The sequence below is a fragment of the Nicotiana tabacum genome, chromosome 3, assembly GCF_000715075.1.
Source record: "Nicotiana tabacum cultivar K326 chromosome 3, ASM71507v2, whole genome shotgun sequence".
NCBI lineage: Eukaryota > Viridiplantae > Streptophyta > Magnoliopsida > Solanales > Solanaceae > Nicotiana > Nicotiana tabacum.
Window position 1 is genome coordinate 87,216,322 of NC_134082.1, and position 24,509 is coordinate 87,240,830.

Here is a 24,509-nt window from a genome sequence, read left to right on the forward strand (position 1 = left end):
CTTGTGGGTGGCGATGAATTTGATGTCGTTGATAGAGGCATTGTCATTTCCTCCAATAATCATATTGATGGTACGAGCTAGTAAAGGTGGATTTGGCGGGCCTGGACGTTCTCGACCCCTTGCTAAGGTGTTCCTGCCTTTGTCGTTGAGTAGTTCTTTGAGGTGCCCTTGATGTACCAGGTTCCCTACCTCTAGCCTTAGGGTGATGCAATTCTATTTTGTGTCCACGTTCTTGGTGGAATTCACAGAAGGCGTCAGATTTACTGGTGCTCAGATCATACCTCATCTTTGGTGTCCATTTCATATTATTCCAAGTTTCTCAAGGGCGTAGACCACCTCTATAGGTGAAACATAAAAGTGAGTAGATAACAAGGGGGCATATCTCTATCGCTCCTGTGAGTTCCTGATCTCGGCCTAGATAGGATATCTCCAAAACGAGATGGGGGAGGAGCGGGCGTCCTGACATAGGGCTGGTGTCATTCTCTATTTGGCCACGAGACTAGGTGATATCTCCTCATATTATCTCTGCGTTCTTTCCTGGGCTCAGATTGTATCGAGATAGATCAACGAGTTGGTCATCTGCTCTGACCTTGGCACAGTAGGCATTATGAATTTCATCCCAAGTGGTTAGAGGATACTTCATTAACCAGCTCAACAGCTTTCTGGTCACTCTTGGACCCTCTCTGCTGAACACATTTTGAAAGGCTGCAACAGCCATCCCTTCGGAAACATTTGGTAAGGTCATCCTTACCTTGTTGAACCGAGCGAGGAAGTTCTTCAGACTCTCTCCTGGGGATTGTTTGATGACGAAGATGTCATTTACTCTTGTTTCGGCTTTCTTGGCCCCAACATGTTTTGTCACGAATTTATCGGTCGTCTCTTCGAACGTTTCTATGGAACAGGCTGGTAACTGTGAATACCATGTTAATACCCCTCCAATGAGGGTTTCGCCAATTTGTTTCAGCAAAATGGAGGACACATGCTCCTTGGTGAGGTTGTTGCCTTTCATAGCGGTGACGTAGTGAGTCACATGATCTTAGGGATCGGTTGTCCATTCATATATTTTGAGATATGGAGGTATCTTGAAGGTATTTGGTATGGCAAGTGGAGCCGCTTCCTTGCTATATGGCTTTTCTATGAACCTATCGGCATCCCTTTTTGGCAGCAATTTGGGGGCGCAGGGTATCTTGTCTACCCGTTCCTGGTGCTCTTTCATTTGGTCTCTGAGCGCCTTGTTTTCATTTTTCATTTCCTCCATTCTTTTCAGCACGGTGGCAAAAACACTGTCACCTGCACTGTAAGTACATCGTGAGTTTTACCTGAAGTTGGCGGGTCTGGTCGGTCGCTCTGTTCGTCCACTCTTTGCTGCATGAACTCTCGTGGCTTCTGTAGTAGTGCGTGCATGGAGCTTGTTTGCTGAATACGCTGACTAGGGTATCAGTTAGCCATGCTTCAAGGAGTTTTTTCATAGCAGGTGGCGTCCCCTCTCCCGCGGACATGGAGGGTCATTTCCCGTTTGGTTTTGTTGCGTTGCAGAAAGATAGGGTGACCTTTCTCGTTTGGGAGAGGCCGTAGGCGTTACCCCCTCATCATGGATGTCATATCCGTCGTTGACAACATTCATGAGGTGTAGGGGAACATTATCTGTTGCCCTTGCTCCGTTTCCTTGGTCACCTGCCATGGAAATATTGTACGCACAGAGAGGAGAAATAAACTTTGTGATTTGTTAGATTAGCAAGTCACGTGAGTTGTAGATCTAATGGAAACTAAAAGATTGGCTAAGAAAATTCCCACAAACGGCGCCAAACTGTTTGACCCAAAATCTAGATTTAGGTTTAAACAATTAGATTTTCTAATAGAATAGAGTTAATCTTAGCCAATATTAATATCCAAAAGATCGTTTAATTGATTTCGTGGAAAAATGTCACAAGTTCCATCAAATAGCAATAAATTTGTAACAACGATATTATTTAACGATCCAAGAACAAAGAAGACAACATTAAACGATAATAAATGAAATATAATGTCATTTTAGTAAATAAATGCAAGTGAGATAACCAAAAAAGGGTCAAATTCGGTGATATTCCTCCTGTCAATGAGAAGTGATTAATGAACCTCTGAATATTTGTATTCTTCTTGGATCATGGGAGAAAAATTAAAATCAGATAAGAGGAAAATGTATATAAAGCAAGAATCTTTAAAGAATACCAAAGTGTTGTTCTTTTACAATGAGTGTCCAATCCGTCTCTATAACTACATATCTTTCTATTTATAAGGGAGCATAGGCCATAAAACCTTAATAGTTCTCTTTAATGTCTTATCTCTAAAACTAGCCGTTACTACTCCGTTAAGGAGAGTACTCGTCCTCGATCTCGATCTCTGTTGACTCCTCGATGTCTCCTTCGTCCTTCGTTGAAACCAAATTGATAACACGTGGCGGCCTCCAAAAGCTTTCTTAATATCGATTAGGCTCGCATATAAGTATGGTAATTTTTGGCCCATACACTTAGGGCATTCATTTTATTCTTAGTCAAACCTCTATATAACAATCACATTTCTTCTAATATTTTTTGGGTGCTATAATGAAATATTGTTAAATAGGACATATATTATAGTTAAATATAAAAATTAATTTTGAAAAAAATTTAGCTTTTATAATAAATAATTGTTTTATACGGATAATGTTATAAAGATGTTTGACTCTCTCTATATATATAAACATCCTCCACGTCAAGTATACTTTTTATCCTTTAATTAGGATTTTTCTTTATTAGTTATCTCTCAATCATATTTAGTTTATTGTTTATTATAATCTCGTGGTCTAAGCAGTAGTATGAAAGTCTGGTAAAAATAGCACGGTATAGCCAGTTTTCGGACTAGTCATTAAAAAATAGCCAGCATTTATCAAGTCAATAAAAAATAGCCATTATTTTGCTGCAACAAAGATCAATCCAGCATAATATGCTGGAGTTCGGTGCACCTGTGTATGAACCCCAACATATTATGCTGGACCGATATACTTTGCTGGACCGGTATACTTGCTGGAACTCCAGTATATTATGTTGGAGTTCTAGTGTACTTATGCTGGAACTCCATCATATTATACTGGAGTTCCAGGCATCATATTATGCTGGAGTTCCAGCATACTTATCCTGGAACTCCAGTATAATATGTTGGAGTTCCAGCATACCAGCATAATATACAGGCGTATTTTCCGAATTTTGAACAATGTTTTCGCTCAAATTTATTTTTACATGAAAAGTGGCTAAATTTCGATTATTTTTGAAACTGAGATATTTTTGAACAACCAATTATAAATCTGACTATTTTTTAATATCACCGAAAGTCTGAGTACGAAGATTATCCAAATGTTAAGGGCTCCATGGTAGAGTTAACTCCTTGGATGGTTACCCAACTTATAAGAATATTCTACTAAAGTGACCCAGTAATTGCCTTTTCACTTAGAAAATAAAAACTACATATTTAAATATTAAAATTTTATTTTTTAATAATAAAATCTATTTAACCCATGACCTTTATTCTCATCTAACCAACCCAAGAAAATAAGTTTACTATCAATATATTAATGTTAAGAACTTTAAAAATGAAACACTTTACCAATTTTTTTCTTGTGCATTAATGAATATGTAACATCTTTAGATGTTGAAATTAATTAAACATTTCTCTAACTTATGTCACTTCCATCGTCTCATTACGATAAATTATATTTCCCAGAATTAATAGAACATGGCAACTCATAATAAGAAAAGGCCAATTGACAATACTAAAATGAATAATAGCAATAGTAGTTCAGGATAGACTACAATAGCAATTCAAGTGTATTTAGGCGTAGCTCTATTACAGATAATATCAATGCCATAAACCCCTCAAAACGCTTGTAACAAACTAGCCATTGATTAGTCTGTTTTCCCGCGCAAAAAATATAAAAGTTTGTTTCCTTCCATCGGTCCACTTTAATTGATTTTTTTGGTTGTTTTCAAACATACTAAAAAATTCACCTTTTAGCATTAATTAACAATAAAATTGACCATATTAACCTTCATTTGTTCATTGAAAATATAACAAATACTCATAAGCTCTTTAAAAACTTCGGAAAAAAGAGGTTAACTCCTTGATATTTGAAATAATCAAATATAGTGGAACATAAAAAACAAGCAAAACAAAAAAAGTCAATTAAAGCGGAATAGAAGGAGAATTAACTATTGAGGAATTCTCATACTAATTAGGATGACCATCCAAGTAATGAACTCTAAATTACCCACGATGTTCTATTCCTTCATTGGGAACTTGGAAAAACATATATATATTAAAGGACATTTGGAACTCTAAGTTAAGGATCTTCATTGTTGCTTTTGCTGATTTCCATCCTCAACTCTAGTTTGGTGATTGAAGCCCTTGTTGTGAGGGCAACACAGTTAAATTAAATCCAGAGCAATTATTTGGCTACAACACTATTCTATTAACTTCAAAGCATAGAAGGGTTTGAAATAACGAACACAAAAAACACAAAACAGATAAGAAAAGAGGGCAAAAGTTCAGAGGAAAAACATCATATTAAGAAGTCAAATCATATCAATCAAACAGGACACCTCGCCCAAAATCAGTATGAATAAACAAAATGCAATTTTTTCGAAAACCTGCCCAAAATTTGTTCAATAATCCGATACTATATCCAGAAAATTGGCTTGTATTATTCGTTAGAAAAGAGCTCGAGTTGAATGGAAAACAAAGAGAAAGCCATTAATAGTTTAAAAGTGTGAATTACCTCATACATTCGTTAATAAGGAGCATAGGTATAAGCTTATAACATAAGGGTATTTTCGTCCACGCATGTAAAAGTTTATTAAAACAGTGGCTAAAGACTAAAGATATTTAAAACAGTGGCTTAAAAATAAAGACATATGCTATTAATGACTATCTGTGCACATCGCCCTATAATCTTCCACTGCCCCAAATCTAGCCACCTATGGTCCTTTAATATCTCTTTACCCAGCGTGACTACTTTGCACCGTGGCTCAAAACAATACTCCCTCTCGTACATAATAAGTGATCAATTTGTTTTGGGCACGCCATTAAGGAAATACTAAATTCTAGACGAAAATAGTTAGTGTGACTAAACTATCATTCATTAAATGTTACACTATAATAATAGTAGCACTTACTTCTCTTCTCAAATGTGAGGAGTAAATGACTTTTTAGGAATACATACCAAGGGTAATTTTGGAAAAACAAATTAAATTTTTTCTTGATTATATAAATGAACACTTATTTTGGACCAAAATAAAAAAATAAATTGGTCGCTTATCGTGGATCGGAGGAAGTATGTAACAATGCCTCCACTATCGCTACCTCGCACGTCGTTATCCCCACCTCATACTCTACTCTCATCCCAATCATCCTCTAAAATACCTGGATCAACGGAAACTCTAACCTATTCTTTTGATGGTTCTTTTGATGCCAACAGCCACATCAGTTGCATGGGTGGCCTGATTAGTGATCACACAAGCTCATGGGTCGTCGGCTACGCCAAAGCACCATTGCCACCACTGCTCTACATGCTGAACTACTTGCCTTATTAGTAGGACTAAAACTTGCTTTCGCCAATTTTTTTCCTATAATGGTGGAAACAGATTCCAGATATTATGTAATTTATTTCTCAAACACAGTTATTGCTGCTCACAAATTCTTTCTGATTGCAGTTTTGTTCTTGATATTTTAGGATTGGACACAATATGCCACATATTTTGGGGGGGAATACTGTGGCTGATGCACTAGAAAATATGGACGAAACTTGATTCCACTAGCTCCAGAAGTGAATAATACAGTATTCTAGGACACACCTACTACAAAAAAAAACCAATTACCAACAAAAAATATTGTTGGTAAATTGATCAAATTGGTTGGCAATTTGAATTACTAACATATTACCAACGGATATTGATCTGTTGCTAAAAGGCTCAATGGTAAATTTTACCAACCAGTTTGAATTTGTGTAAAATTACCAATTAAAAATCAATTAGTAAACACCAAATAAATTTGTTGGTAATTTTTTAATCTTGAGTCCAAGATTTTCGTTGGTAAACTTACTAACCAAAATTCGTTTGGAAGTCCGTTAGTAACTGTACTAACAGATAGAAAATGAATTAGTAAAATTGGTTTTTCATTATTTAAATTGTGTTTGTAACTGGTTGGTAAATATAGTAACAAGAAAAATTTCGTTTGTATTCCGTTAGCAACTATACTAAATACTAATGGATACCAACTTGGTTGGTAAATCCGATAGTATATTTTTAAAAGTACATTGGCAATCGGTTGGTAATTTTATCTATGGAAAAGTTCTGATAAGAAATTGTTGGTAATTTACAAGTAAATTTCAAATTCGTTAGCAAATATAGTTATTTATTTTTAAAATTTACGTTAGTAATTGTTAGTAATTCGTCATAAAATTTACTAACAAACTAGTATTAGTACCCACGCAGATGTGTGGACATTAATCATGTCAAATATTTAAGTTATTTGGATTGTATTTTAGTAATTTTAAAATTTACATGTTCTCGGTAAATATAGATAATCATTGGATATTAACTACATCAAAAAAAATTAACCATTTCTTCTATTTTTCTTTTTTAATACCATTCTTGCCGGTGTCATTGGATCCTAAAAATAGTCAGGAAGCAAAATAATAACTCATATTTATGGCAAAACAATCAAATGTTGAGGCAATGAATGACTCTTTGGATAAGACTTAACTCTTTTACTACTACTTGAACTCTTATTTGGTATGTTGATATCTCTTAAAAAATATTTCTTTCTTAAAATTTCAATTACTAAAACATTATTTTTCAATAATAATTATTTTTATAATAATGTAATTGAAAATATTATTCTTAATTCAAAACTTATTTTAGTTGGTTATCTAAAAATATAAAAAAATTCTTTAGCTAGTGAATATTTTTACTCCATTTTAATATTTGACATTAACCATGTTAAATATCTGAGTTATTTGAATTATATGTAAATAACTTTAACATTTAAACCTTCTAAATAATTATAGATAATCGTCAGATATTAATTAAGAAACACTACATGAAAAAAGACTAACATTTTCTCTATTCTCGTAGTGATAATTTTATTTTTGCATCATTCTCATAGGTATCATTGGAACCTAAAAATAACCACAAAGTAAAATAATAACTCATATTTATGGCAAAGCACAAAGGTTGACACGATATAAACGATTCTTTGATTACGACGTGACTCTTATACTACGATTTGAACTCTTATTTGGTATGATTTTATCTTTCAAAAAATATTTCTATTTTGAAATTTCAATAAATAAAACTTTATATATATTATAACAATGATTATTTTTATAATGATGCAAGTGAAGATATTATCATTAGTTTAAAATTTACTTTAATCAGTTATCTAAAATTTAAATGATTCTTTGGCCGGATTTATTTCAGTATGACTCCACTTTAGATTTATCGATATCTCTAGCCCCAGAATTTAAATTTTTAATACCCTATATATACAAAAATTTTGTTCTTTGAATCATTAAATGTTAAATTAGTTTAGTTGATTATTATTATAAAATATTGCATATATTGTCTTAAAATTGTCAAGTAGTTTATTTTTCGATACCATACTTGGCTTAACCTCAATGCAAACTACTCAAATTGCATTCCAATTCAAATTCAAATATCATATCAGTTTGTTAGTAATAGTGATTTTTAAAAACGATATATAATGTGAATTAAAAAAATATTCTAAGATATCTTTATCTTATAATCTATGTATTTGAGTTGGAAAAAAAAAATATTTGAAATCGATGAGATTAACTTTCTAATTTTTTATATTCAACAAAGATGAAACATGAGAAGAAATTTGTTGTCATCTTTTATTTCTCGTTTTTAGATCTTTCTAACATTTTTTTCAATATTTATTTTCTTTTATCTTATTTTTTATGTTATTATATTTTTTGTTACAAAAAATTAATTTATTTCACTATAAAAGGAAGAGTTTTAATAAAATATTTTCTACATATGAACTTTAATTATATTTTTACTCTTTGGTTGAAATTGTTTCATATTGTCTTTTTGGCTTTATCTAATCAGCCTAAATAGATGCTCACCCGACCACTTAAATTAAAAAATTGAATGATGTGTAATTTATATATAATCCATATATAATATGTGTATAATCGTGTATTATCGGTATATATCTATTTGTATTAGCTATAAAAAGTAAACAATAAATATTGCCGGATATTATGTAAATATTCCATAATATTTCGGTTTTTTGAATTTATCCATGATATAACTTCTATTATAAATAATTATAAAACTCCCTACTAATGTTCAAAAATATCTTATCTTTTTATTATCTTTGAATTAAAAAAAGTAAAGAGTTATTTTGAAATAATTTGTTTACATTTAAAAAAAACAATTCACGTCATACCAATTTTTTCTTTATATATACTCTTAGTTACACTTAAAAGTCGTTATAGAAACTATCAATTAGAAATCAATTTCTCTCTTATTGAGTTTGAAAAAAAAAACCTTTCACATAATCTAATGATTCAAAACTAATATTCTTCAACGAAAAAAAAATTATATCCTTGCAATATTGGCCTGACTATAGCTAAATGAAGGGGTTTCAGCTTCTACCCTTCAATTCCTTGAATGTGCTAAATTGAAATTAATGATAGCAATTGTATAGCTAAAGTTTTGTTATTTGTTTGATGTCCATTTATGGAAATTGACTCTTCAAACAAATATTCTTCAAGAAGAAAAAAGAAATAATTTTTTTTAATGTTGACTGATTTTGTGATGTTTCTTTCTCCAGCATATATGTTTACTTTATTATATATGTAAATAAACTTTTATTTGGTTTTGTAAACTTTTTTTTGTTATTTAGATAAACATAAACGTGTACCCTATATATTAAACTTATTTTAAAAGAATTTCGTTTTATTCAAATCTAGCTATAGTGTTTCAAAGAACTATACTTATAGGATTTTAAATGTGAAAGAGTTTTATAGTTATATGGAGTAATTTTTATTTTTGCTAGAGGCGAAGTAATATTTAAATAATTAGAAAAAATAACAAAAAGTTCCTAACAAAAGTTGATGTTTGGGGCATCGACTTCATGGGTCCTTTCGTGAGCTCTTGTGGAAACACTTACATTCTTGTGGCGGTGGATTATGTCTCCAAGTGGGTTGAAGCCGTGGCTTTGCCCAACAATGAAGCCCGGAGTGTTGTGGCATTTCTTAAAAATAGTATCTTCACGAGGTTTAGCACTCCCCATGCTATCATTAGTGAAGGGGGATCTCACTTTTGCAACAAGGCTTTTGATTCATTGCTATCTATATATGGAGTTAATCACAAAGTAACCACCACATATCATCCTCAAGCTAGCGGTCAAGTGGAAGTCTCCAACCGAGAAATTAAGAGTATCTTGTCTAAAACTGTAAATGCAAATAGGACCGATTGGTCGAAACAATTGGATGATTCTCTTTGGGCCTATCGGACAGCTTACAAGACCCTGATTGTTATGTCTCCGTACCGGTTGGTGTTTGGGAAAGCCTGCCATCTTCCGGTGGAATTGGAGCACAAGGCTATGTGGGCCTTGAGGAAGTTGAACTTAGAATGGGATGTTGCTGCAAATCTGAGGGTTGAACAACTCAATGAACTCGATGAGTTTAGATTTCATGCATACTTCAGCTCGTCCTTGTACAAGGACAAAATGAAATACCTTCACGACAAATATGCTCGGGGCAAGGACTTCAAAGTTGGGGATATGGTTCTCTTATTTAATTCCTGGTTACGTCTGTTTCTGGGTAAGCTCAAGTCAAAGTGAAGTGGGCCATTTGAAGTTGTGTTCGTGACCTCGTTTGGTGCTATTGATTTAAAAAACAAAAATGGTGAAGTCTTCAGAGTCAATGGCTACCGGGTTAAGCATTATCTTGGAAAGTTGGCACTTCTTCATCTAAAGTGATGTGGTGGTAACATGCGTCGTGTCGCGACGTTAAATCAGGCGCTTTTTGGGAGGCAACCCATGTCTTTTTGATTTTCTTTGTAGCTTAGGATTTTTAAGCTAAATGTTTGTGAGATGTTGCAGGGATTGTGTTGAAGCAGTGCAAAACAAATTAGGAAAATTGCATAGTCTTTGAAGACTGCCAGTGCAGGCACGGTGCACTTTGTGCAGTCCGCACCGGCATGAGTCCAAAAGGGGACTCTTTGAAGTTCTTCACCGCAACCGCGGTCAAGTTAGTGCGGTCTGCGGAGGACCTATGCAGCCGCGTTCCATTTTTGTGCGGTCCGCGTAGGGTGCTTCATGAAGGGTCATACAAATAAACCCAGCACGATCCGCGGTCACTTTTGTGCGGTTGCGCTGGTAGGTGAGTACGGGTCCTACTGAGTATCTATAAATAGAGACCAAGGGTCTCATTTTAACCTTTTTGCAAATTGAAAACCCAGAACCCTAATTTTACTGTTCATCTTCTTCCAAGATTGATATTATTGCTTGTGTGGATCGATTGCATTTATTCTTCCTAATCCTGGTAACATTTCATACATTCATGATTAATTACTTTCTTATTTTTATTTTATTTTCTTGCCAGTAGTCTGTAACTTCTTTCTCTTCATGATTTTCTTCGAATTGTTGGTCTAGGTTAGATTTCGTGATTAGTTTAAAGTAACTAAGGATTGGGTACCTGAGTAGGGACAAATAGGGGTAAAAATTTGAACAAAAATAGAACAAAGCATGCAACCCTAGCTTAGTCCCTGAAACTGACCCAGTGCGGCCCGCGGTCGCCTTAGCGCGGTCTGCGGTACCCTAACGCGGTCCGTGTTATACTTCCACGGGGTTCGCGATGCTTGATTGACTGAGGAACAACTTATGTCCAGCGCGACTACAGTAACTTTTGTGCGGTCCGCGCTGGCCCACCACGGCCGCGACCCCATTTTGTGCGGACCGCGGTGTGAGATTCAGAGAACACCTTTTCTGGGGCTTTGTTCAGTGCGGTCGCCTTAGCGCGGGCCGCGATGCCTCCAACGCGGCCGCACTCCTGATGGTGCGGTCCGCGGTGCCTGGTTCTGCAGTAGTGTCTGCAACAATCATTTTGTTGTCTGCAACTTTAAGTCATTCACTTGTTTCACTACCTGTGCTTCAACTAACAATGTTAGATTTGTCAGTCAGGTGGTGTTCCACAAGTTTAGGCAATGATGGCCGCATGGAAGTTGATTCTTGAGTGGAGCCTCATTGACAAAGACCTTCTACCCCTACACCCCAATGTGCATAGACAGTTTCAGGCTTGAGTGGGTTAAGGGTTCTTTAAAGACAATTGTTTGAAGGAGAATGAGCATATGGTCAAGGAATTTTATAGCAATGTGGCCCATATCTTGAAGGGCACTAAGGTGACAAAAGTGAGAAACAAAAATGTGGTATTCACCGGAAAGGCACTGAATGAATACTTGGGGTTCAATGATGAAGATAAGTCCCTTTACAATGAAAAGTTAGCAATGGGCGAGGAGGTTCGTCCGTGGTTAGCTTCATACCTGGAAATCCCGGGTACGGTTCTAGAATGGTTACAAGCAGGGGCCAAAATACTTTGGAGAACTTTCAACTTCGAGTCTAGAGGGTGGTTGACCTTTGTGTGCAGTTGGCTCGACCCGACTACCCATGATCAGACTATTCCACTTGCCTGGGTGGTTCTTATTGCTTCTATTATGGCAGGTTATCCTATCAACGTGGGCAATGTGATGTCCCGCACCATTTTTGCAGTAGGGGTTGAGCATGGCTGGAACTACCCTTTTCCCAGCACCCTCACTATGTATTTCCGGGACTTGGAGGTGGAGAATAGACCGTTTGACGTCAAGGTCAAACCTGTGGCTCCGTTCTCCTGGTACAGTTTGAAGGGGCTAGACAACCCTAAAGATAAAAGTTACAAGCCGCCTGCCTCTACCCCAACTGGCCAGTCTGAGGAGCCAGTTGCGGTAGTGTCTTCTGTTGAGCCCCCCACAAAGCCTTCTACCATGCCTGCTGTCACCACTGATTATGATTTGCCTCCACGACCCTACTCTTCCGCTGGCCCCAATACTTCAGTTGACCCGGGGTTCCCTTCTTCCTGGACTCATTCTTTCACGGTCCATCAGTTGAGCCGCACACTAGCCAGTTTGAACAACTAGATATCAGCTGCAACATCCAAGTTGTCTACATTGTCTGCTACAGTTGAGGCCCATTCTGCACCTTCCACTACTCAGATTCCTCAGTCCATTGAGGATACACTGAAGAATCTCCTAGACAATCAGGAGAAGATTATGAGGACTCAGGACGCCTTGACTATGGCAGTGGATTCACATGGAAAGGCTTTGAGGGAGCTTGCCAAGGAGCACAAGAAGATGAGGAAGTCAAGGGCTTCCAAGGAGTCGGTGAGAGTGCTAAGGACTGATGTGGACAAGCTATTGGCAGACCAGATGCCTTTAGACTTGTTATTCGGGGATCCAGCCCTAGCAGCAGGAGCAGGCACCCAGGCTCTCAAGGAAAAAGAGGAAGCTCCCCAGTTCAGTTGGTGCAGTTATTGAGCTATCAGACCCACAAGAGACCCCCTCTAGTGATGCACCCATCATCCAGTCGGTTCAGGAGTAGGCCCCAGTCCCAATAGCTGAGCAATAGGAGATCGGGAACCAGTCTGAGGTTACCGTATATATAGAGGACTTGGGGATCACTGATGATCCCCATGCAGACGAACCAGGCCTAGGGAGCTCCTATATATTTTATTTTGTTTTTGATACTTATTTGATAGTTGGCATTGAGGACAATGTGTCACGACCCAATTCCCGAACCTGGTCGTGATGGCGCCTCTCATGAAGACAAGGCCAGCCATTCAACCCAATTCATCCTTTTAAGACAATTAATTAACACAATTATAGTATAAACATGGTTTAATAATATCCAATAGCGGAAAGTATAGATAAAATACGGAAATCCAACCCAACTCAGCCCTAACCGGGGTGTCACAAGTCATGAGCTACTACAGATTTTACTAAAATTCTACAAAGTATGGAATTAGGAATGACATCTGAAGATATCATAAATACAGAAGATAAGGGAGAAAACGGGTCTGCGAACGCCATGCAGCTACCTCGATAACTCCGATGAAAACTAAACAACAAAAAACTCGCTCTATGCCTCAGGAATACTTGTACCTGCACAAATTGGCCCCATTGTGTGGAGGGTTGTTGCATGATTGAGGCATTTAACCAATATGGTTGGTTTGCCTTTTACTTTCTTTCATTTGATTCATCTCTACTCTCCTAAACTTTTCCGCCATGGGATTTTCACTTTAGTAGCGAAAAGTAAGAGAGTGCTAGTTAGCCCAGAGGATGATAAGGACCGTGGCTGATATGCCAGGTTTGTTGCTGCCCCCACTGTTGGTTTAGTGGGTCAAGAAAATGTTCCATTTCCTGAGAAATGAAATATTGCACGTAAGTTTTCTTTTTACAACTTTTTCTGTCTTTTCTCTCTATTTTGCTTGCTATCATTAACTTTTCCCTCTTTTTTAGCAACCACGGGAACTGGTGATGAGATTCCCAATTTTTGTGGTTTGGGAATGTTGCTCCTATGGAAGGTAGATCTTGGAAAAACTTGTCGCATAGGTTTGGTTGGAAGGTGAAAACTCATAGTAAAGGCTTTTCTCATATCTTCTTCATATTTTTATTCATCCATTCTTCAGAATTTGTTTTGATCCTTCTTTTTATCAAGATTTCCCATTCGAGGTATTAGTGTCGATGCTGTCGTAGCTTCCAGAGTTTCCTTGGAAAGAGCTCAAGAGATAATATTGGGTTCTTCATCGAAAAGGAAGGCCGATACGACTCAAGATTCTGAAGAAGAAGAACAACAACAAGACAGAAGTTCCTTGATTAAAAGGTCGCGGGCCAGAAGGCACGTCTTTTCAGATGATGAAGCAACTCCTACCCGTTCTATTCCCATTACCGAGCCTGTTAAAGCCACCATGGTAATCTCTGATGATGACACTCCTGTGGCAGCTCGTGACTCTGATGATCAGTTTTTTGCTTGTGGGTTTGATAGTGACAATTTGGGTTTAGTTTCTGATGAAGTACCCCTTGCCTCATTTACCATGCTTGTTCTTGTGACGTCTTCTTTACCAGTTGTAACTGCTGCTCCGCCCCAAGCTGTTTTGACTTCTTCCACAGTTCCCCCTACTACTGTCCTTCATATTGAGGTTGGTTCCTCAAGTGGAAGTGGAGTTATGAAGCAAATTATCATCGAGGTTCCAGCCGATGGTAACCTTTTGAGAAAATCAGGTCGGGCTGATGTGTGGTTGAAACCTCTGATCGGTCCAGTTGAGAAATCCAAGCTTTAGAGTCACAACTCTTTGACTTGGATGAATGACATAGTGCAGTCATCATTAAAGGTATTTGTTTCTTTTCACATTTTATTACATCCTTCTTCTATTAAGGTTCTTACCCCCCCTTTTTATTTAGATTAATCTTGTTGGCACAGAGATGGTGAAGAGGGTTTCCCATACAGAGTAGTTAATGCATGATTATCAAATTGAAGCGGGCAACTGGAGAGAACAATATGAAAGCCTTCAAATTGATATGGAAGTGTTAGAAGAAAGCAAGCGCACCTTAGAGAAGCAATTGAAGGTTTTATTTTCAGAGTTAGCAGTTGAGAAGGCTTCCTCAAATCAAGCTGGCAAGGATAAAAATCTCCTCGAGACATTGTTTTCTGAGCAACTCTCCAAAGCCAGTGAAGAGATTAGAGAATTAAAGGCTTTGCTAAATGAAAAAGAAATTTACGTCGGTGAACTTGTTCAATCACTTACTCAGACCCAAGAAGATCTCCGTGAGTCTTCTAATAAGGTCAGTTTTTTAGAAAGTTCACTTGCTCATCTACAAGCTTCTTATGATTCGGCCTTGGCTAAGAATGAAAAGCTCAAAAATGAGATTGATCAATGGGAGAAAGATTATGAGCTTCTTGAGGACAAAACTGTCATTGAAGTGAGTTGGGCAATTTTAAACACACGCCACGATACCCTTGTGGAGGCTAGCCAAGAGGATTTCAACTTGGATGCTGAGTTAGCCAAGATAAAGAAGACTGTTGAAAAAACTCAGCAAGGCCAAGACTTTCATTCTCTTATGGTTGATACTCTCGAGCATGTTAAAGATGATATGGGTATGGTGAATGCCCCAACGACTTCAAGCCAACTCGAACCTTCTGCTTCTAGTGACACTGCTTTAGATCCTTCTTCAGCCCCTCAGTGAAAGCTTATGAAGTGTGACTTCTTCTTCTTCTTTTTTCTTGGTGGAATGTGGTTTTAACCCTTGGTCCCATTTGAGGGTTTAGTTTTTTGAAAATGACAAGTCCCTAGACCTTTTCGGGGCATTTTGTATAAATGACAAATAGTTTACGACTAGGTTCATACTTAGTCTAAACTTTAATATTAAGAAGTTTTTGTTTTAACTTAACTGTCTTGAGCTTCTGTTTTGCTCGTTCTTGCCTTTATATTCAAGGACTTGTTAGTTAATTCGTGGGTTTATGCTTTACCCTTTTTGCATTTTTTGTTTTATAAAATACTTTATTAACTTCATGGATGTCTGAATCAAACATAAATTTTATAAAAGAGGGCCCTTTTTATACTTGATACTTAATGAAGAAGACGTCTCAACTTCATAATGGTATAAATATACGAAAAAGAAATAGGAACATACATGTTTCTTGAAATAACTTTGATGAAGTTTTCATTGGAACTTTTTCAAATTTAAGTAACATCTTACATGTATTTAAATATCTTCTATAACTTTTCGTAACTATTTTTATTACAACAGATTTGCAAAAAAAGGAAATAAAATCCAAGGATTTTTTTTAACTCACGACTAAACATTGCCTTTAACATATACATCATAAGATTTTGAAATCTATATGAAGGTTTTCTAACTGGCTTGTGTTATTGGCTCGTGACTTTGCTCTGCACTTGATATATTTGATGAGTAGACTTTTGGGCTTGATTTGAATTTAACTTGCATTCAATCTTCTTTACCTTCTTTATACATATGTCCTATGTATATTATATAGTCCCCCAAGTATTTGAGCTTTGAAATATGAAATCTAGAGCACTTGATTACTCCTACCATGCGGTCCTTTTCCTGAAACGGAAAAACATACGGGACTCGGAGGTACGATTTTAGATGAAGACTGCTTAACCCATTTAAATTTCTATCAAAATAGTTGTAACCTTAGACCGGGAATTTATATTTTTCCACGTGTCTTGCAGGTCGTGATTCATCACTTAGTACGGGTTAGCTTTTTGCCTATCATCTAAAATCGTTAGTAAAATTTTAACAATTCAAAAATAAAATTTTAAAATGAGGGTACCAGCTCGTGGATATTTTCTCTCATTAGAAATAGTATCTCTTCAGATGAACAACATTCCAATGTGAAGGTAGAATCTTGCCATCTATTGTTTCTAGCTCGTATGCTCCTTTTCCTTGTCTTTATCTTGTGGTAGTGGACCCACGATATCCATCCCCCACTTCATGAAAGGCCACGGTGCAATGACCTGATATAATAATTATGCAGGTCTATGCATATTGTTATCGTATCTTTGGCACTTGTCACATTTAACCACAAAATTTTCCGCTTCTTCTTCCATTTTGGGCCAATAATAACTTGCTCTAATCATGGTTTTCACTAAGGATCTTCCCCCGCGTGATTTTCACAATGCTCCTCATATATTTCTCTCATCACATAATCTGTTTGAGAAGGTCCGAGGCATCTTGCTAGGGGACCACCGAATATTTTACGATAAAGATTGTCTTGCTTTAAACAGTACCGAGCAACTTTTTTGTGAAGCGCTTGAGCCTTTTTCTTATCTTCCGGGATAAATCCATACTGCAAAAAAGTGACAATCTCGTTCCTCCAATCCCAAGTTAAATTATTAAAATTTACCTCATTTTTGTCCTGATCAAGTACTGAATGGAATAGATGAATTACAGAAGCATTTTCATCATTTGTCACTTCCACTGCAGATGCAAGATTTGCTAAGGCGTCTGCCTCGACATTTTCTTCTCTTGGTATCTGCACAACTTTCTAGGTTTAGAATTGCCTATCTAGATTACGTGTCTTTTCCAAGTATTGCCGCATTCTTGCCTCTCTAGTTGTGTAAGTCCCCAGCATTTGGTTAACTACGAGCTGCGAATCGCTTTTGATTACGACTTGTTCTATGCCAAGCTCTCGTGCCAGTTCTAAACCTGCAATCACAACTTCATACTCTGCCTCATTGTTAGTAACAGGATGACATTTTATGGCTTGTCGTATGGTTTCACCCGTAGGTGGTACCAAAACAATTCCTAGACCTGCCCTTTTTATATTCGATGAACCATCAATGAATAAAGTCCAAATTCCTGGATTAGACCCGTCGAATACTTGTAGTTCTTTTTCTGCTTCTGGTTGCATCCCTTGGCTAAAATCGGACACAAAATCTGCTAACACCTGTGACTTTATTGCAGTTCTAGATTGATATGTAATGTCATATTCACTCAATTCTATAGCCCACTTGGCTAACCTACCTGATAACTCATGTTTGTGTAATATATTACACAGGGAATAGGCAGTTACTACAAAGATGGGGTGGCATTGAAAATAAGGTCTTAATTTCTTAGATGTCATAGTTAATGCAAGCGCAAGTTTTTCTAGATGAGGATACCGTGTCTCAGTATCTAATAATGACTTGCTAACATAGTAAATTGGAGATTGTTTACCTTGGTCTTCACGAACCAAAACAGCACTCACCGCTACTTCTGAAACAGCAAGGTATATAAGTAACTTTTCCCCATCTTTTGATTTTGCGAGCAACAGTGGATTTGACAAGTATACTTTCAAATTTTTGAGTGCTTGCTGACATTCCTCAGACCATTCGAACTGTTCTTGCTTTTTTAGAGCTGAAAAGAACTTCAAGCATTTTTCTAATGATATGGAAATAAATCTTTCCAAGGCTGCAATTCTTCCCGTCAGTCTCTGTACCTCTTTTTTACTCGTAAATATATCAGGAATTTCCTTAATAGCTTTAATCTGCGCGGGATTTACTTCAATACCACGGTTAAAAATAAGAAATCCCAAAACTTACCTGATGAAACGCCAAATGCACATTTCTCGGGATTTAGCTTCATGTTGAATTTACGGAGAATCTAAAATGTATCAGACAGGTGCTGAATATGATTCCCTGCTTGTTGGGATTTGACTAGCATATCATCTATGTAGAATTCCGTGATTTTCCCTAAATGTTCTTGGAACATTTTGGTCACCAACCTTTGATATGTGGCCCTAGCGTTTTGGAGGCCAAATGGCATTACTTTGTAATAGTAAGTCCCCCTGTTTGTTATAAACGAAGTTTTTTCCTCATCTAGAGGATCCATTTTTATTTGGTTATACCCTGAATATGCATCTAAAAAACTTAACAATTCATGACCTGCAGTAGCATCAATTAGTTGACTATATGTGGTAACGAAAAAGAATCTTTAGGATAAGCTTTGTTTAGGTCAGTGTAATCTACACAAACTCACCATTTATCATTCTTTTTTGATACTACTACAGTATTAGCTAACCAATTTGGATATTTTACCTCGTGGATAGACCCAATTTTTAAAAGTTTTTGCACATCATCTTGAATCACCTGATTTTTGAAAGATCTCTGCTTTCTTTTCTTTTGTTTGATAGGTGGATATGATGTATCTTCATTTAACTTATGAGTCATTACTTTCGGGGGTATTCCTGTCATATCAGAATGCGACCAGGCAAAACAATCCACGTTAGTTTTCAAAAATTCAGTCAACTTACCTTTCATTTCGTGGCTTAAGTTGTCCCCAATGTAGACTTTCCTTTCAGGCCATTGTATGAATAGCTCTACAGCCTCTAACTCTTCAATCGTCGTTTTGATGTTTTCATTTTCTTTCAGTTCTTGGATGGAATTGGGCCTCGAGTCTACATCTGTCCGCCTGTGTTTAGTTGAGGCTTGTGTTGCAGCATCCTCAACTAAATTCTGTAATTGCTATTTTTCTTCATTTTTTGCACTTGAATCTGCTACGGAGTTGATGCTCCTAGATGTCTGTTGATCACCACTGATTTAACGTATTCCCCATTGTGAAAGGAATTTAATAACTTGATGTAGAGTAGATGGCAGGTCTACCAAGAATCATATTATAAGCCATATCCATCTCTACCACCTGAAATTTCGTATCTTTAACAACTCCCTCTGCGAATGTTGTGAGTATTACCTCCCTTTTTGTTACGACGCTTGAATTGTCAAAGCTGGATAAAGTATGCACTTTGGGTACCAGCTTATCTTCAGCTTGCATTTCGTTTAATACTCTTAGCAAAATGATGTTCACGGAGCTACCTGAATCAATCAAAACTCGTTTTACATCAGTGTCATGTACAAGTAGAGATATTACCAATGCATCGTTTTGTGGAGTTAGTACACCATCCGCATCTGCATCATCAAATGTAATACGTTCTTCTTCCAAAACATGTCGAACCCGCTTCCTCTGTGTGACTGTAACCATTGAAACTTTCTTGGTTGTCGTATGTGTCACACCATTAATTTCTTCTCCCTCGCTTATAACGTTAACGGTCCTTTTTGGAGAAGGAAGTTTAGGGGGCTCCTGCATGTTCTTCATGTACGCTTTTTTACCTTTTTCACTAAACAATTCGGTAAGATATCCTTGCTTTAATAAATGGTCAACTTCACCTTACAGCAATCTAACCATGATCATTATGAAACCCGTACCAGAAATCAGGATTTTGCCTATTTAGATTTGATCTCATTTCCTTTGGCCACCGCACCTTATCACCCATGCTTCTTTATTTGAAAATATCCTCCATTCTTTTTTCGACTTTTTGAGCTCCCGAATGCGCTTTGATAAATGAATCTGCAAGCTGAGCAAAAGAATTTATAAAATTTTTGGGTAAAAGAGAATACCATGTTAATGCTCCCTTGGTGAGTGTTTCACTGAATTTTTTGACCAATACTGATTTAATTTCTTGTTTGGTCAAGTCGTTGCCCTTTACACCATCCATGAATGCAGTCACGTGGTCTCATGGATCAGTTGTGCCATCGTATTTTGGAATATCGGGCATCTTGAATTTCTTCGGAATCGGTAGAGGAGCAGCGCTGGGCTTCCAAGGTTGTTGTGAATATTTATCCATATATATTCGCTTGATTATAGGCGGTGCTCCAGGTATTTGCTCTATACGATCGCTTGCTCCTTGAGCTTTTTGTGCAAAGTTAATACTAAATTTTGTAAATCAGAATTAACTATGTTACCTGGTTCTCCATCACGAGACTCACTGGGAGTTTCACCACTGCCTGAATTAACGAGTCCAGAACGTGGGTTTTCCAAAGTGTTATTATTCAGAGTTGGTATTGGTGGTGCAACCGACAACTACTGGTAAAAGCCTGGAGAGCGTTATTGACCTGTTGAGCAATTAATTTCTTAAGAGCGTCATCGAGTGCTTGTTCATTCGCAACTCTGTCATTTTGATTTGCTTCAGATCCGTCTGGAGTCCCCTCTTGTGACTGTCGCTGAGAATGTTGTGGCGAAGGAGGTGGGGTTTTGTCATCTGCATCGTTCACTTGATGTTGTGGATCTTGAGGTGGTAAATTGTGTTGGTTATTGTCGTTGACATTCGACATGATCGTTTTTTGATAAAAGAATCTATTAGGAAAGCAGACGATTATCAGATTCCCGGTAACTGAACCAATTTGTTTAACCAAAAATAGGGTTTCAGTCAAAGCATAATTTTAGAAGAACGCGAGTTACTGGAAATCAAATAGAAATAGAAATAATTGATGTAAATAATGACTGAATAGAAAGCAAAGTAAATCAGTATATTTCAATAGTATTTCCTATCCTTACAAATGTTCAGTCCTCACCTTTTATAACTATTTCTAAGTAATATGTTTTTCTCTTTTCATAATGGAGTCATTATGGACAATTAATGACATTTAATGTAACGTTATAATTGGTAATCATAACTAATTCAATACAGATTCCATAACGTTTTCCATAATTGATGCCTATTAATTACCAATAATACGTATCTATACCCCTTTTGCTATTTAGGTTCATTCTTCTGATGCGACTCCTGAATATCAAGAGGTTCGAGTACCTATCCTTTCTGATTTCCTTGGATCTATGCCCGTGCCTGCTGAAGCTCGTGCCTCTTCAACTATTCTTTGCCAACTGTCATTCTTTTACCAGTCCATATGTCATGACATGTCACCTCATAATTAATTCTATACATGAACTTAATTTTTCCCAATATAGGCGGGTTTGGCAAAACCCACAAAAATTTCAACTCGTCCCGCCCCGCATGGTTATTTTTTTAATTTTCAACCCGCGCCGCTTGGACCCGCTCCGCTCCGCCCCACTTAATTTTTTTTTTCTTCAACAAACTAGTTTGATATTTTATTATTTTGTAAAATGGAGAGTTTAATAGAATCACATAAACATAAAATTGAGAGAATATTATGCCGGTCTTCCAAAATAAACTAGTTGTCCATGTCAGGAAAAGCATGAGAAATTGAGAAAGTGCCGGCAATTAAATCGAAATATAGTTATTCTATAATTTTTATGTATGTATAATTCTATATGCATAATATATTATTATAGCAAAGAAAAAATCTACAAAGGATATGTATTACAGCGAATATGTGTTTTTAAAAAGGATATGTATTTTGTACAAGGTACTTTTAAAAAGGATATGTATGTTCTGCTTTTGCAAAAAAACAATGAAAAGTAGAACAAACAAATAAGAGAGAGCAATTATTGACAAAGGGAAAAATTAAACAACAGAACTCAAATACTAAATATTGCCACAGTCCGTGTTCGGCAACCAAAATCAATTTAGCGATACTAAATATTGCCCCGCATTGAACCCGCCCCGCCCCACTTTAAAATTTTTAAAAATTATTTTAACCGACTCCGTTCCGCCCATTGCCATCCCTAATCCTAAAGGTTTGGCGACATTTTAGACTCATTTCGAAGAAGAAACTTTCACAACAGAATGTGGTAGGGCTTCGTCAGAATGTTAGAGATACTACTTATTTAATTGCAAACAGAAGAATTCCGGCGAAAAAAATAGACAATACCTGCCGGAACTACGTTTTCTTTATTACCAAATTACCATCTCACCGGCACAAACAAGTTCATCCACAACTGAGATTAACCCCGAATCACCATTAACTGCCCAGCAAAAAGTTGTTGCATCAGCAAATCAATGAATCATCATTGTTGTCTATCTTTAATCTCGACTGATTCATCTTTGGAGAAAGGGTATTTTTGGGGGGTCAGTCTCATTGCAATTTGAGTTCACTAATTGCTGAAACATTCAGATCCCACATTTATCCCTTTCTTCTTCTTCCGTTCACAAATACTCACCATCCCGTTTCCCTTCATTATAATATTGTATGTTGTTTAAAAAATAAGATTTTGAAAGTTTGATTATACATAGTCTAAACGAAAAACATAATTACTACTTTTGACCTTTGATAACAAAAAGTAAGACTATTATTTTTCAAGAGGGAGAAGAGAGAAATCAGAGAATGGTGTCTGAATAGAATGATGGAGAGGAGTGGTGTTTAAGCCTTTGTATAGGGTAAATAAGAAGAAAATAAAATTATTAGATTTGAATCTGGTACGGGATTGAAAAGAAGAAGCGGAAATTGAGTCGAAGAAGATGACAAAAAAAAGCAGTTAGTGGAGATAGCCGAAAAACTTCATAGTTTTCTCAGTAAACGCGCTCAGCTTTGGGTGAAAGTCGCGTATGTGCCAAGCCAGAAAGTTATAAGTTTATGTATCGGCTTTAAAAATCTCGACAAGTTTAAGTGGCCAGGAAGTCATTTCGCCTAATATCTAAGAACTTTTGTAGGGGCCGAATTTATCCTTTATAGTGCTAGCTACATGTGATAAATATTCATCACTTTTAAGCTTACACTTCTTACAAAATTTGCTTTGCAACTCAAACACATTGTTTAATATATTTTAAGTAATTTTGTAAAATTATGTATTAATTGATATGGGCACGTGCACGCACAAAGCTACATCTATTTAGTATAGTATGTTAGTATGGCTTTTATTTTAGTATAATTATTTGTTATTAGAACCAATCCAAGATATAACTTACTTTTATTTTAAATATAGTTCGTATAAATCGTATAAACAACTAAATTGGTAGAACAAGATGACAATCCTTTAAAACTCTTAGCACCCTTTTAAAAAAGAATCTCAACCTTATTTAGACTTTCTAATTACTATGTATTAAGATTTCATTTACGCATTCTACTTTTTTACGTATATTAATTAATAAATTAAATCATGATATAGTATAAAAGACGATGGAAGAAACTTTCACAAGGGGGATGTGGTAGGGCTTCATCACAATATATATCAAAGAGATATTACTTATTTAATTGCAAATTCTTTTTTTTGTTATAAAATATAACCCAAAATAACAATATAGAACAAGCAAAACAAACTAAGAGATATAGAGAGAAAGAGAGGAAGAGAGCTTCTTATTTTTTCTTCAATTGTGTGTATTTTCCTATCTATTACAAGGCATTTATATAGGCATAAAAAGTAAAGAAAATATGTCATGGAATATGTCATTGAACATACAAAATATGTCATTAAGCATTTGAGACGAAGATCATGGAAGAAGAGTAGACATCCACCATAATGTGATATTTATCATAACACTCCCCCTTGGATGTCCAAAGATAATGTGTCTTATTAAAACCTTATTAGGAAAAAAATCCTATAGGGAAAAAAATCCTAGTGAAGGAAAAAGAGTACACATGTTTAGAAATACGCCTTTTGGTTACCTCGTTAAAAACCTTGTAAGGAAAACCCAGTGGGACAAAACCTCGTAAGGGAAAAAGAGTACAACGCGTATTAACTCCCCTGATGAGAGAATCAACTCACATCCTTGAGCCTTCGCATCCCAATTTTGTTTACCAGTTTCTTGAAGGTTGATGTTGGTAGAGATTTGGTGAACAAATCAGCCATATTATCACTTGAACGAATCTGTTGCACATTGATATCACCATTCTTTTGAAGATCATGTGTAAAAAATAACTTTGGTGAAATGTGCTTTGTCCTATCTCCTTTTATGAATCATCCCTTCAATTGGGCTATGCATGTTCCATTGTCTTCATACAAAATTGTGGGTAGTTTTTCACACTTCAAACCACATTTGTCTCGGATAAGATGTATTATAGACCTCAACCAAATACATTCTCGACTTACTTCATGAATAGCAATTATCTCAGCATGATTAGAAGAAGTAGCCACGATTGATTGCTTAGTCGATCGCCAAGATATGGCAGTGCCGCCACATGTAAACACATAACCTGTTTGAGATCGAGCCTTATGCGGGTCAGATAAATACCCAGCATCGGCATA